The sequence below is a fragment of the Echinops telfairi genome, unplaced genomic scaffold (genome assembly GCF_000313985.2).
Source record: "Echinops telfairi isolate 266 unplaced genomic scaffold, ASM31398v2 ScPeMD7_1713;HRSCAF=2227, whole genome shotgun sequence".
NCBI lineage: Eukaryota > Metazoa > Chordata > Mammalia > Afrosoricida > Tenrecidae > Echinops > Echinops telfairi.
Window position 1 is genome coordinate 6480117 of NW_022105611.1, and position 14385 is coordinate 6494501.

At 41.4% G+C, this 14385-nt stretch overlaps 1 long non-coding RNA gene and 1 other non-coding gene across 2 annotated transcripts in view; one reads left to right on the top strand and one right to left on the bottom strand.

Moving 5' to 3' along the window:
• Positions 1 to 1115: 1115 nt before the first annotated feature.
• LOC115870503 lies at positions 1116 to 1279 on the top strand. The gene has a single exon (XR_004046741.1). It is a non-coding gene; the product is annotated as a U1 spliceosomal RNA (small nuclear RNA).
• Positions 1236 to 14385, bottom strand: part of LOC123522040 — a 33399-nt gene continuing 20249 nt past the window's right edge. Inside the window, exon 3 of the long non-coding RNA XR_006680345.1 lies at positions 1236 to 1276. This is a non-coding gene — a long non-coding RNA (uncharacterized LOC123522040). The remainder of the gene's footprint in view (positions 1277 to 14385) is intronic.

Here is a 14385-nt window from a genome sequence, read left to right on the forward strand (position 1 = left end):
TGCCTCATAGTGGGCCGGCCCTATGGTTTTCTCTGTGCTTTGGCTGCTCTGAGCAGGAATATTGTCCTCAGGGCTTGGTGAACCAGGTTGTGCTCCACTCTCTCTTCCTCCCCCTTCATTTGCTCCTATGTGCTCTGATCAGACCCATCCCTCTCCCTGAGCTGTAGCTTCAGTGCTGTCCTCTGAAGTGAGTTCTTCAGGGGTGGGGGGTGAGGGGGTAGGGAGGCTGTCCATGGTGTAGGGATTGGGGCTAGCCCCTCAGACCTCTCTATTGGTTCCCTGCTTCATGCTGGTATGTTGAGACTGTACATCTTTAAGGAAGTAGAATATCTTTCTCCTTCAGAGCAACTGGTGCTTTCGCAGACCCCCTATGCCATAAGGGCTCTAAGCAAAAACATTCTCCTACTGCCTCTTTTAATTACACCTGGTTCCCTTTCTTCAGTCCCCAATAGCCTCTGCACACAGCACCTAATTCCCACTCCCCACCCCATTACTGACACCTCTCGTTCCAACATCTTACAACCACTGCCCATCTTAATGATGTTGGAGGCAGATGATCAGCCAAGGAAGCCGGCAGAAAGTCCTAGCCAACTGCTTTTAGAGGTGAGGAGGCTGCTTTTATTCTAATTAGAGTCGCCACCTAAAATACCACACTTAACCTGGGGTGTAGGAGAAGAAAATCAAAACCCACTGTTAATGAGTCAATTAAACTCATAGCGACCCTGTAGGATAGGTTAGAATTGCTCTGTGGGTTTCTGGGTAACTATGGGAGGAGAAGACAGTGAAAAGGATAGGCAAGTTTAGACATCTCTGAGCACACCTCACTGCCAAACTCACTGCCATCAAGTCAGTTCTAACTCATAGTAACCCTATATTTACCAATATCCACTATCTGTCATCCATGAGGAACTCCTTTGAAACTATATTTCAATATTATTGTCTTTGCATCCCATACAGAGACAAAAATCCAAGTCCTGTCACAGTGCCAGGCACCGAAGGTAGGCATGGTGTCATGTTTTTCTACATAAAATATAATATACAACTGCATGTTTAAAAACATTTTGTAGACTTGTTATGACTTTACCACATAGTGATTGATGGTTAGAAGATGAAAGTTGGTTACCTGGCAGGGGAGATACCATGATCACGAAGGTGGTTTTCCCAGGGCGAGGCTTATCCATTGCACTCCGGATGTGCTGACCCCTGCGATTTCCCCAAATGTGGAAAACTCGACTGCATGATTTGTGGTAGTGGGGGACTGCATTCACGCTCTGCCCTGAAAAAAAAAAAAGATGAAAGTTGGTAACACACGCAGATAAATGCATTTAGAATGGGCTTTAGAAACAAAGACAAGCAAAACCAGAAAAAGAAGAGAATTGCCCATTAGCAAAAGAATTAATTATGATCACAAGAACATAGCAACAATAACAACAATACATTTACTGAATTTGATATTGTTTTAAGTGTTGTTATGGGTTGAATTGGGTTTCCCAAAATATGAATTGAAGTCCTCCTCCCAACGCATATGACTTTGGTCTGCTTGCAAATAGGGACCTTTGTTCTGTTAATTATGTCATATCTGTGTAGTGTGGGTCCTAAATATTATCACTTGTGAGTTATAAGAAGAGCAGCATGGACACAGAGACACACACAGCACTAGGATGTCACAGGCTACAGGCACAGGGCAGATCTACCTGCAAGCCCAGGAACTCCACGGACTGTTGGCGATTAAAAGCTGACAGAGGCGATGAGAAGAGGTATCACAAGTTGAGAAAACACACATCCAAATTGAAATGAAGGGGACTGGATGTAGTGGAGGCCCAAAGTCCACCAGCAAGACAATTGGGCAGTTCAGGGCAGGATGCAGTGTGGCACCCTGTTATGAACCATAATTATTCTCTAGTTCTTTAATATTTCCTCCCCTTACTATTGAGGTCCATATGTGATATACCTCATTGGTTGTGTTAGACTTGTGTATGTTCATTTAAGATTGATAGGTACACAGAAGTCAAGATAGATAACCCCTCAGAGACACTGGCAGAAGTAACGATTCCTGGAGAGTACAGGAAGTGAGGAGGAGGTGGGGAGGAAGGAGAGAGAGGGGAGTTGATAGTTGTGATGATTATATACCCCCACCCAATGGGATTGAATAAGAGAACTGTGTGGGAAGGGAAGGGATATATTGGAATGAGTAAGATATGTCAATAAAAATATTATTTGAGAAAAGAAAATGTTCTCCACCCCCAGGTGCCCCAAAAATAAAAAATAAAAGCTGACATAGACAAAGAAGGATCATGAAATGTAACCTCTGGACCTGTGAGAAAATAAAGTCCTGCTCTTGAAAGGCACCCCCTTGTGTTGCTGTGACATAAGTGTTGGATAACTAAGATAGAGATCTATAGATAGTATTGCCGTATTATCGCTAATCCTTATAAAATACCATTTTATGGGCAAAATATTGGTACTCTGAGGGTTTAAGAAACTCAACCAGGAAAAACAGAAGCTGTTTATTCCTAAATCAATAGAAGTAACTGAAATGTTGCCAGTCTCATTTAAATAGGACCACACCTCAGTTTACACCCCACAGTGCTACCAAGGACATAGTGGCACTTCAGCAGTACTTAGGTTCAAGGTAACACTGGGCTCACAGAGAATGTCTCTGATAACTGCTTTGACTCCCTACCTAGTCATCCTAATCATGCAGGCATACATAATTCACTGTTTTGATACTAAACTGCCACCCCTGCTTGCTTTAGACAAAAGGTCCATTGACCTTCATGGTGAATTTCAGTGTTTCCCAAACTTCCCTAAATGTTAGAGGCACTTAATATAAACAAAAATGTTCAAGTTTCGCTTTTGGAGATTTCTAATTCAGTGAACTTACCAGTGGGTTTACAGTTGGGTCTAGGAATCTAGCAGCCTCATACAAAGAGGCTTCAAAAAATTCTCGGGAAAATGGAATGAAAAGATAATAGAGATTTTGAAGCCCCTGCATATAATGAAGACCTTTATATGAGGAAGTAAGCCAAGATTAATTAGTAAGAATCCACTTACTTACATTGTTTAACCCAGTGGATTCCCCAAATTGAAATCCCTTGAGAAGTTTTTTAATCTAAAAGATGGTTGTGACCCAGCTGGGATTTTCGGTTTTAAAACTTTTACTTTGAAATAACCTCAAATATAGGGAAAAGTTGCAGAGCACAAGTAACTTTCCCCCAGAATCATTTACATGTAAACTGCCAACATGCTGCCCTAGCATCCTCAAATCCTTTAAAATTCTTCCACAAGCAAAGACACTGTGTAGAGACACCAATGAAACCCACTCAATGCAGGAAAATCAACAGAGATACTGCACTATCTTTTACTCCTCAAACCCCATTCGTCTTTACCAACTGTTCCTTCCATGCCCTTGATGGTAAAAGAAATGACTATAGAATCATGTGTTCAATTTATGCCGTGTTCCTTTAAATTATTTCATTCTGAAACCACTCCTGAGTCTTTCCTTGATTTTCAGGATGCTGACAGTTGGAAATTGCAGGCCATTTATTTTGCAGAATGACCCTCAATTTGATTCTCTAAGGCAGTGGTTCTCAACCTTCCTAATGCTGCCACCCTTTAATACAGTTCCTCATGTTGTGGCGACCCCACAACCATAAAGTTATTTTCGTTGCTGTTTCATAGCTATTATGAATCGTAATGTAACTATCTGATATGCAGGATGTATTTTCATTGTTACAAATTGAACATGATTAAAGCATAGTAATTAATCACAAAACAATATGTAATTATATATTGTGAAATATTTATTTCTAATTACAAATAAATGAAATTTTGTCTTGAAGCATGCTGTAGCATGGGTAACAGTCTTAATTTAACAACAGTAAAGTACATTGCCACATTTTGTGACAGTATGCGTACAAAGCCAACGGCAGTGTGAAGGTGGAGATAGCTTCTTTCTCACCAGATCAAAAATTCTTGGGGCAGTCATTGCAAGAGCACAACAAAGATCATTTCCCACAACAAGTCTACTTCTGTATTTAGACTGGATAACCAACAAGCTGTAAAACCCTGTTTCACAAAGATATGTTGTTGGAAATAGAAGGCGCAACACCGTCTCAGACAGAACAGGATATGACTGCAAACACTTGATCCAGAATTTTGTAACTGGCATTGTAGAGAAATCAGTTCTCGCTGCATCACTGTTAATAAGTTCAATGAACTCCTCTTGTGCTGTCTCAGGAACATCTTCCACTTTGACTGCGAACGGGCTTCTGGCAAGTGCAAATAGGGTGTCAGGTAGATTTGGAAAGTATGACAAAATTTAATCTGCAAGCATGTGCAAGTGTTCTTTCACAGAAATTATCACCATAATCCCTTTGTCTGGTTCAATGTCATGTTCCTCAAAGAAAGCAGATAATGTAGGCAACATGTAAATTTTATTTTCATCCAATTTTTTTTTTTTGCTAAAGCTGAAGTTTCATTTGGAATAATCATATCTTTTCAGACAAATCGAGGCATGTTGCATTTGGTTCTTGCAGTGATTAATTTAACTCATTCAAGATGGCAAAGATGGCAACCATCTTTTTGTCAACCATTTTCTGCAGTTCATTTTTATCGCTGAAAAGTGCTTCGAACTACGGTCTTGCTTTCTGATTTTAAAAAGTTTTGAGTTTATCACGAAGCTCAAAAACACATTTTTAAACTTTTCCTCTCGACAACCATCTCACTTCCGTGTGAAATAGCAGAGCATGATTTGCCGCATCCAACTCATTGCACAGTTGCGAAAACAGTCAACTGTTTATAAAGTGCTCACCTTTACAAAATTGACAGAACTTATGACACTTTTCATTAGCTCTTGTAACTCTTGTGGCAGTGTCATCGTTGCTAATATTTGCCAATGAATCATAGAGTGAGTTCCGATGACTTTTGGTGACTCATTCAGTACCAAACGTTGAAATCTAGATTGACATCCTGTCACAACTGGAGCACCATCTGTGCAAACCACAAACCTTTTCCCAAGAGATCTCATGTTCTTTCAGAAATGAACCAACTGTGTCAAATACATCACATGCAGTAGTTGTCTTTTCAAGAGGTTTGCAAAAAAGAAACTCATCTTTAAAGTCGCCATCATTAATATACCTCACGTAAACCAGTAAGTGTGAACTGTTTGAAATGTCTGTAGATTCATCAAACTGGATGCTAAATATTGGAAGTGGAGCAGATTTAATTTTCTGGATTACCTGATCAAGAATATCAGCAGACATGTCATCTGTTCTTCTGTGGACTGTGTCATTAAGGAAATTGCACTCAATTTTGTAACAAATTCATCTCTGATCATAACTTGAACATTGTTCAAGTAGCCACTGGCAACAGTAAATACTCAGCAATGGTGTGAGTGATTCTGAGTGCCACCAAATATGAAGATTCAATGGCTGCTACGTTTTGTTTGTGGTATTGCCACCAGTGTCAAGTCTGGCTTTCTTGAGTCCATCAGCTTTGCTTCTAAAATAGTTGGTATCCTTGCTGGAAAAGCTTGGATGCTTGCTATCAAAATGGTGTTTTAGTTTGTTCAGCTTCATAGATACGGCTGACAGAACTTCCCAACAAATAACACATTGCAGTTTCTCAATTCCTGCTGTAATTATTGCGGTAAAACCATACTGTAAAAAATTCTCACTATATTTTCTTTTCTTAACGTTCTTCTCTACACGATCCACTATCATGGGTTGGTTTGCTAATGAAAATAATATATAACACTAGCTTTAATAATACAAAAGCTGATGCATGGCATAATTCAGTCCATACAGTTCATTAAAGTTTCCTATGACTTACCATTCTGTTTTTGTTTTACATACCTGTTACTATCACAAGGGGGCAGTATTCACATCAACCACAGCTGAATATAAAAAGACCAATTAGCATCCGGATTAAGTTCCCATGGTACAGATTTTTTTTTTTTGCAGTAGTTGATAATTTTAAAGTACATGATTTTACATTTACCCATTAATTATAATTCATAAAGTGTTGTTTTACCTCCAATACAGCTGCTTTCAACACAGTAGCTGCTTTTAACAGAGTAACTGCTTTCAACACGGCATCTGCTTTCTACATAGTAGCTGTTCTCTACATGTGTGACTGGTTCACATAAGTACATTATGGCGCCAACCCTGTCACATATATCTGTATTTGTATGGGGTGTATGTGATGGGGCTGATGCGATGATGTCATCATGCCAGGTACTCATATGTGGGTGTAACGGCATGTGGGCAGACCCGCCTGAGGACAGATAGAGGAGCAGTGTTTGGTTCCCAAGACCATCAGAAACATGTGTTTTCCAATGGTCTTAGGCAACCCCAGTAAAAGGGTCATTTGACCCCCCAAAGAGGTTGTGACCCACAACCTAAGGCACAAATTTTGCAACGACCCTTCTCATTCCCAATTCCATTAAATTTGGTTGAATGGAGCTCCAACACAGTACCAGATAACATCCCCATCAAGTGCATGAATTTTGTTGACATTTTCATCTATTCAGGAAGCTGACAGATGTCCAGAATGAGGTTTGTCATAGATCAACATTTCACCTTTTAAGAAACAATAAAACCACTCATACACCTGATTTTTTACCCATAGTACTGTCCCTGTAAGCTGTGTTCAACATCACAACAATTTCTGTGGCATTTTTTCAGAGCAGGAAACAAAATTTCACAGCCGCATGCTCTTCTCTTAAATCAGCTATCACAAAAACCGAGGTTTGAGCAAAACTGCTTTTATGAAAAAAATTCACTGTGACCAGAGAAAATTTTCCCAGGCGATGACACTGGGTGCACTAATTCAGAGTGGGTTGCTTGATGTTTGCCTAGCGGGAAAACTGTGTACTATGAAGGCTCCATTCTGCCCAGTGCAATCGTTTTTGTTTTTGGTTGCATGTGTGTGTGTGTGTGTGTGTGTGTGTGTGTGTGTGTCTTTCTGCTTTCTCTCTATTCACACACACACACACATACACACACATTGGAGTCTCTTTTTCCTAAAGGGGATGATGAACAATGTTGAATTTCAAGACTCCTCAAATTTCAAAGTGTGAAATGACACACAAGAGGGGTTGTACTCCACCCACCATTTTAAACCTTTTCCCAAAGTCCAGTTATCTCACTTTATTGTAGCCACTGTAGACATACCATACAAAAAACAAACAAACAAAACACGGAGGTCAAGTTACTTTTAATTCACAGCAGCTCTACAGGACAGAGTGGAACTGTCCCCATAGGGTTTCCCAGGCTATAAATTGTTACATAAACAGATTGCCACATCTTTCTAGCACAGGGAATCTGGTGGATTTGAACTGCTTACCTTTCAGTTAGCAGTCCAATTTTTAGCCCAGTGTACCCACCACCAGGGCTCCTTAGATATATCGTACCCAAAGCCACTGCCACGGAGTGGATACCAACTCTTTGCAACCCTCTATTGCAGTGGTTCTCAACCTGTGCGTCGCGACCCCTTTGGGGGTTGAACAACCCTTTCATAGGGGTTGCCCAATTCATAACAGTAGCAACATTACAGTTATGAAGTAAAAACAAAAATAATTTTATGGTTGGGGGCTCACCACAACATGAGGAACTGTATTAAATGATAGCAGCATTAGGAAGGTTGAGAACTACTGCTCTATAGGGTTTCTGAGACTGTTAATCTTCATGGGAACAGACAGCATATCTTTATCTCACAGAGTCACTGGTGGGTTTGAACCACTGATCTTGAACCACAGCCCAACACCAAACCCACAACACCAACAGGGCCTTTTAGATATATCATATTTATTGGCAATTGATGGAAAAAGAGGAAAGTATGAAAGAAGGAAGTAGGTGTTGACAAACCTGGGACAAGGGAACAACAAGTGATCTAAAATTGATGCCAAGGAGGGTTTAGGATGCCTGGTGGGGCTTAATCAAGGGCAATATAGTCGAGAGGAATTACTGAAACATGAATGAAGGCTGAACATGATAGTGGGACAAGAGGAAAGTGAAAGGAAATAGAGGAAAGAAGTAGGAAGCAAAGGACATTTATAGAGGTCTAAATACAGGCATGTACATATGTAAATATATTTATGTACAACTATAGGGAAATTGATCTATGCACATATATTTATATGTTAAGTATTAAGGTAGCAGACAGACATTGGGCCTCTACTCAAGTACTCCCTCAATGCAAGAACACTTTGTTCTAATAACCTGGCATTCTGTGATGCTCACCTTCCTGTCATAATCACTGAAGACAAAATGGGTGCATAAGTATTTGTGGTGAAGAAAACTGATGGAGCCCGACTGTCAAATGATATAGCATCTGGGGTCTTCAAGGCTTGAAGGTAAACAAGCAGCCATCTAGCTGAGAATCAACAAATTCCACCTGGAAGAGATGGCAACATATTACATGTTTGCTTGACACAATGGGTGTATGTGTGGATTGTGATAAGAGCTGTAAGAGCCCCCCAATAAAATGATTTAAAAAGAAAGAAAGAAATGTATAAGCCTCTTGGTTCCCTAGATTCCTGGGCCTTTAGGATTGCAATCAAGTTCTCTCTTGGGCTTTAGGCTATTTTGCTACTTGTAGCCAGGGGTGTGTAGTATGAAGAATAGAAGATCTTGGGAAAAGTATGACTGAGTAAGATCTAATCATCACGATTGGAAGACAAATGTGCATTAAGAGCCAACTGGGAGTTAGCTCAAAGGCATTCTGAGAGTTTGCTTCACTGAGTCCAAATCGCAGCCTTTGCCCACATGTCTTCATAAGTGTGCCCCAGGCATTGGTTAAGCTGGAGCTTCTAACTAATATAATTTAAGGCAATTTTATGTGTCTCATTGTGCAGATTATTTGCTAGCTTTTGAGCAAGAAATGGTCTCAAAATACCCTTGGGTCTCCTGATATTTCAAGGTAAGAGAATGTTCTGGAATACTTCCCATTTTCCAAATGTAATATTTTCCAAAATAAATGTTAGATTAGCTGCGTGGTTGATACCATGTGAACATTTTAATTCACACAATAATATTCTGGGGTTTATGGAAGCCTGGCCCTTTTCCAGGAGGTTTGGAAATCTAAGAGTTGGCCGTTTCTTCTCTGTGGGTGAAAGATGGAGGATGTGAATCAGAGCTCGTAAGCTGGAGAAGAGGTCACAAACTGGATGGAGTTAAGTAAGGAAAAGTGCATTGCAATCTTCTGTGGGAAGAAAGTTGCATAGAGGAGAAGGACTGGTTGCCATTAAAAACTACAAAATTAGGGTCTCAGCGGAGAGGTGAGCGGGGGAGTTAACAACCCCTTGTTTGTCTCTCTCTTTCTCTCCTAGATGATGGGGCTGTTGTAATGAGATCCAGGTGCAACCCTGTGATGTCACTGATCCCCATCTGTTCAGAGTCCCCCAAATCTTTAGGGCTTGTGGCTCATGTTCTGCCTCTTCCAGAGTGCCTGATCCCCTGCATGCAATCATCGAATGACATCACAGGGTGGAGATGACCTAGTTCTATGGCTTTGGTCTCCCCCACGGTTTGTGAGTGTCTTGAGACCAGGAGGTAAGGGGCACATGATAATTATGTGCTGAGTGTTGAGTCAATGCACCTCTCCAGTTGGAAATAATCCCATCCTTATTTTAGCTCTCTTGGAGCTTTGCACGTACTTCACTCATGTAATTTTTACGTTACAGTCGACTTTACACTATAACTTTTGTGCATTTTACCACCCCTAGTAGACTCAGAATTCTTCTGCAAGAGAAATGAAATAATGGATGTAAAGTATTAGTACTACATTTGCTGCATAAATTATAGCTGTTATCATTTGTGCAATGGAGAGCTGGGTGGAGTAAACATACATTTTATTTAAAAACAAAACTTTGAAAAATCACCTCGGAAATGCTTCTTTGTTTTGTTTTGCATGTCATTTCAGTGATCCTTTTTTATTATGTAATGAAAAGGCACCTACTTCTTGGGAGAAGGGAATAATAGGATGTTTTTCATTGTCAAATATCTCTCCTTTCCCATTTCCCATGGATAGAAACTGGTTTAGGGAGTTAGGTGGGGGAGTCAGTGCTGAGTTACACAACTCCAGAGGGCACCATTCGTATTTTAACCTGTTGTGGTGATTCTACGTACCCTTTAGAGATGTGTTCTGAGGGGTACCATTCCCAACAAATGCAACGTGAATGGTTCCCTAGCCCTTATCTGGGAAATTGTACAAGAGACCATCTTGGGAGAAAAGCAAAAGAGACTGATTGTTTTTCTCTTTGAAGTTCAAGGTTATTGGCCCTCAAATAGATTGGGGTGTGCTTGGTGAATATCTGCTGATAGGAAAGACCCTGGGCTGCAGGGAGGGACTTACCATAGGGAGCACTGTATGGGGTGCTGACCCAGCACAGCTTCTGACTGAGGCTGAATGACCTTGTAAGCAATAACGGAGCACACTGAGTATGGGCTACGTTTCCCTAGGAGCTGACCATGAAAGCCAACCCTTGGTGCACTGTGCCACCAGTGTAGAGCCTGGGCTGGTTGGAGACAAACTCAGGGCTATCGGGAACCCAGTATGGTCGAAACAGAACCAGAGATACTTCAGCTTGATTAGCTCACTGGTTTTCTCTCTCTCAACCTAGCTTTTGAAAGTTAATCACAACTATTGGACTGAGGAAGAGTTTTGGATTTTTGAATAATCTAGGGACGGAGAGATAATGACTTTCTGCTAATGAAGGCAGAGGAGCTGGGGCAATTAACGGGCTCCTTTATTGTCATCCTTATTATCATCTTCATTACTTCCCCAAAAAGGACCATACCAGACTCTGGGCGGCGCTAGAATGATCCAAAGGGACTACAAAAGCAAAGACCTACACTTTATCCTGGATTATGGGCTATGGTACAAAAGTTTTTCATTGCTGCCAGGATAAAACAAGTAAATAACAACCGCAAACCTCATCTACAGAGGAATGTATAAACAAGCCCTGGTACATCCATACTATGGACATTAATGCATCAATAAAAACAATGGTAACTCTCTTAAACACCATAAACAGGGACAAAACTACAGAGCATTATACTTAGCAAACTCAGTCCATCTTGTAAAGATTAATATTTAATATCACCACTGTTATAAGGAAAAAAAGAAGAAGGAACATGGTTTATACACCAGTAGACAAGACTCTGATGTCTATGAGGGGGCCAGGGATGGTCCTGGGAACAAGACAAGAGGAGAGATGGGGAGGGGATCAAAAAGGAAGAGTTTAACAGGGTGTTGTTATTGATTTCGTTTTTGACCTTGGTAATATAGATGTGGTGTGTTTTTTAAAAAACAAAACAAAATAAACACACAAACACGTCCCTCCAGATTCCTTATTCTTCAAGCCTAATCTGGTCTGGAGTGACCTAAGCAAGAAAAAGGAAGAAAAGTACAATTGAAACGGACTTGGAGTCTTTAGGTACAAACTGGTTCATCTCAAGTAAAGAAAGAAATGTGTTCATTGCAATGGGAGTGTCAAGTAATGCTTTTTTTTAAAGGGGGTGTTAGGCCAGATAAATTTGGGGATCTTTATTATTATTAATAATTTTATTGGCGGCTCTTACAGGTCTTACAACAATCCATAATGCAATGGTATCAAGCACACTTGTACACATGCCGTCATCAACATTTCCTAAATATTTTCTTTCTACTGTGAACCCTTGGTATCAGCTCCTCTTTTTTCTCTTCCTCCCCCACTCTCCCACCCTTGTGAACCCTTGATCAATTATATATTATTATTGTTATTTAGTCTCTTACACCATCTGTTATCTCCATTCACCCACATTTCTATTATTTGTCCTCCTGGGTGGGAAGAGTTATATATCCAACCTTGTGATTGGTTCCTTCTTTTTACCCACCCGCCCCCCCACCCCCCATGGTATCTCTACTCCCACTATTGTTCCTGAGGGGTTTATCTGTCCTGGATTCCATGCGTTGAGAGTCAATGTACATACTCCAGTCTAACAAGATTTGTAAGGTAGCACTGAGGGCGTGATAGTGAGGGGTGGGGGGTGCGTGGGGGAAGGGGAGGAAGCATTCAAGAACTAGAGGAATGTTGTGCGTTTGATTTGTGCTAGACTGCACCCTGGCAGAATCATCCCTTCCTTCTGACCCTTCTGTCAGGGGATGTCCAATTGTCTGCAGATGGGCTATAGACACTCCACCCCCACCCCCACCACCCCAATTCCCCACCCCACCCCCAGTTGGCATCAATATGATTGTTTTGGATCTTCTGGTGCCTGCTACCTGATCCCGTCAACACCTCGTGATCACACAGGCTGGTGTGCTTCTTCCATGTGGGCTTCGTTGCTTCCCTGCTAGATGGTCACTTGTTTAACTTCAAGCCTTTAAGGCCCTAGGTGCTCTATCTTTTGATATCCAGGTACCATTAGCTTTCTTCACCATATTTGCTTATGCACCCATTTTGTCTTCAGCAATCATCTCAGGAAGGTAAGTATCACACAGAATGGCAGGCTATTATAACAAAGTGTTCTTGTGCTTAGGGAGGCCTTGAGTAGAGGCCCAAATTCCGTGTACTATCTTAATACTTAACATATTACCAAGGGCTCAAATACAAAGTAAATGCTTAGAAAATGATGATGGCAACATATGTACAAATATGCTTGATACAATTGATGTATGGAATGTTATAAGAACTGTAAGAGCGGGAGGGGGTAGTGAGGAGGGAGGAGAAAATGAGGACCTAATGTCGGGGGTTTAAGTGGAGAGAAAATGTTTTGAGAATGATGTACAAATGCGCTTTACACAATTGATGTGTGTATGGATTGCAATAACAGTTGTATGAGCCCCTAATAAAATGTTTAAAAAAAAAAAAGAACTGTAAGAGCCCCCAATAAAATGATTTTTTAAAAGCTTAACATATTCATATGTACATAGATCTATATCCCTATCATTATAAATTATTTTATTTACATATATACACGCCTATACTTTTACCTCTATAAATAGTTTTGCTTCCTAGTTTTTTCTTCCATTTCCTTTATCTTTCCTCCTGTCCCACTATCATGTTCGCCCTTCCTTCGGCTCTCAGTAATTCCTCTCAGCTACAGTGCATTTGATCAAACCCCACCAGGCACTCCACACCCTCCTCACCATTGATCTTAGATTCCTTATTACTTCCTTGTCCTTGAGCTGTTGGCTCCCCATTCCCTTTCCCCAGCCTCCTACTCTCCCATGTATCCCTGGAACTGTCAGTTCCATTGTTTTCTCCTTGGGACTGTTTATCCTGCCTATCTTATATAGAGAGACATAGGGGAAAAAACTTCTATAAATCATTCCAAGTGTGTCTGCAGACCTTTATGCATGTTCTCCACTAGGGTCTGAGGGGGCCAAGTCGGAAGTCTATTTTCAGGACTCCTGGGGCACTCATTACTTCACTCCCTCTGCTGCTCTTTTGCACTCCCTTCTATTTTCGCCCTGTTGTGTGTGGGGCATGCTGGGCACACTTTCCACACTGTGTCTCCAGTGCTGTCCCCTGTGGTTCGGTGGGTCAGTGAGGGGACAGGGATGTCATCCCCAGGGCTTGCTGGGCCACAGTGACGTCCACTTTCTCCCTATTTCCCTCTTAGTTTGCTCCTGTGTGGTCTGGACAGAGTTGCCACTCTCACTAGACTGTATCTTTAGTGCCATCCTCTGTAGTGCAATCTTCTGGGGTCAACATAGCTCAGTTTGGGTCTGGCCCCGCCATCCTCTATGTTAGTTGCTCTATGACAGTAAGTTGCCCTCAAGGCTTGGCACTCCAGAATAAGTTCTGGTCCCTCTCTCACTTTCCTGTGGAGACAAAAACAATACCCTCCTCGTGAGTGGCTTAGAACCCTCCCAATGTCCCCCCCTTCCTTTTGAGTTGGATGCCATATGCATCCCTGGGTTGGGTCTGACCCCTGCCAAAGTGCCTGGGCCTAGACCCAGGAATTATGCTTTAAGTAGCTTATCCTCTATGCCCATTGTGCTTTTTAAGCTTACCTCCATGGATTCGTGTTGTAGTTGTTCCTTTTTGCTTGGCTAACTTCGCTAAACATAGCTTCCTCCAACTCCTCCCAGGAGACAATTGTCTGAAGCTGTATTCTAAGACAACCTGGCTTGGAGCTGACAGACACACAGTGGAGCTCTATGACACCACAGGATCCCAGGAAGTCCATTTGAGTCATAAAATTGGAAATTCAGGGCTTTCCAGAGTAAGTCTAGGCTCCAACTCCCCTGTGAGGAAAAAAAGGCTCCCAAGCCCACTCAAGGGTGAACATTAATCCCATATGGAAACTGTAAACAACGCCCCCAAATTTCTTTCACACTATCCTCATTTAACCCAACTAATATTTGATATTTTTTCTTTTGCCCTTATTTGAT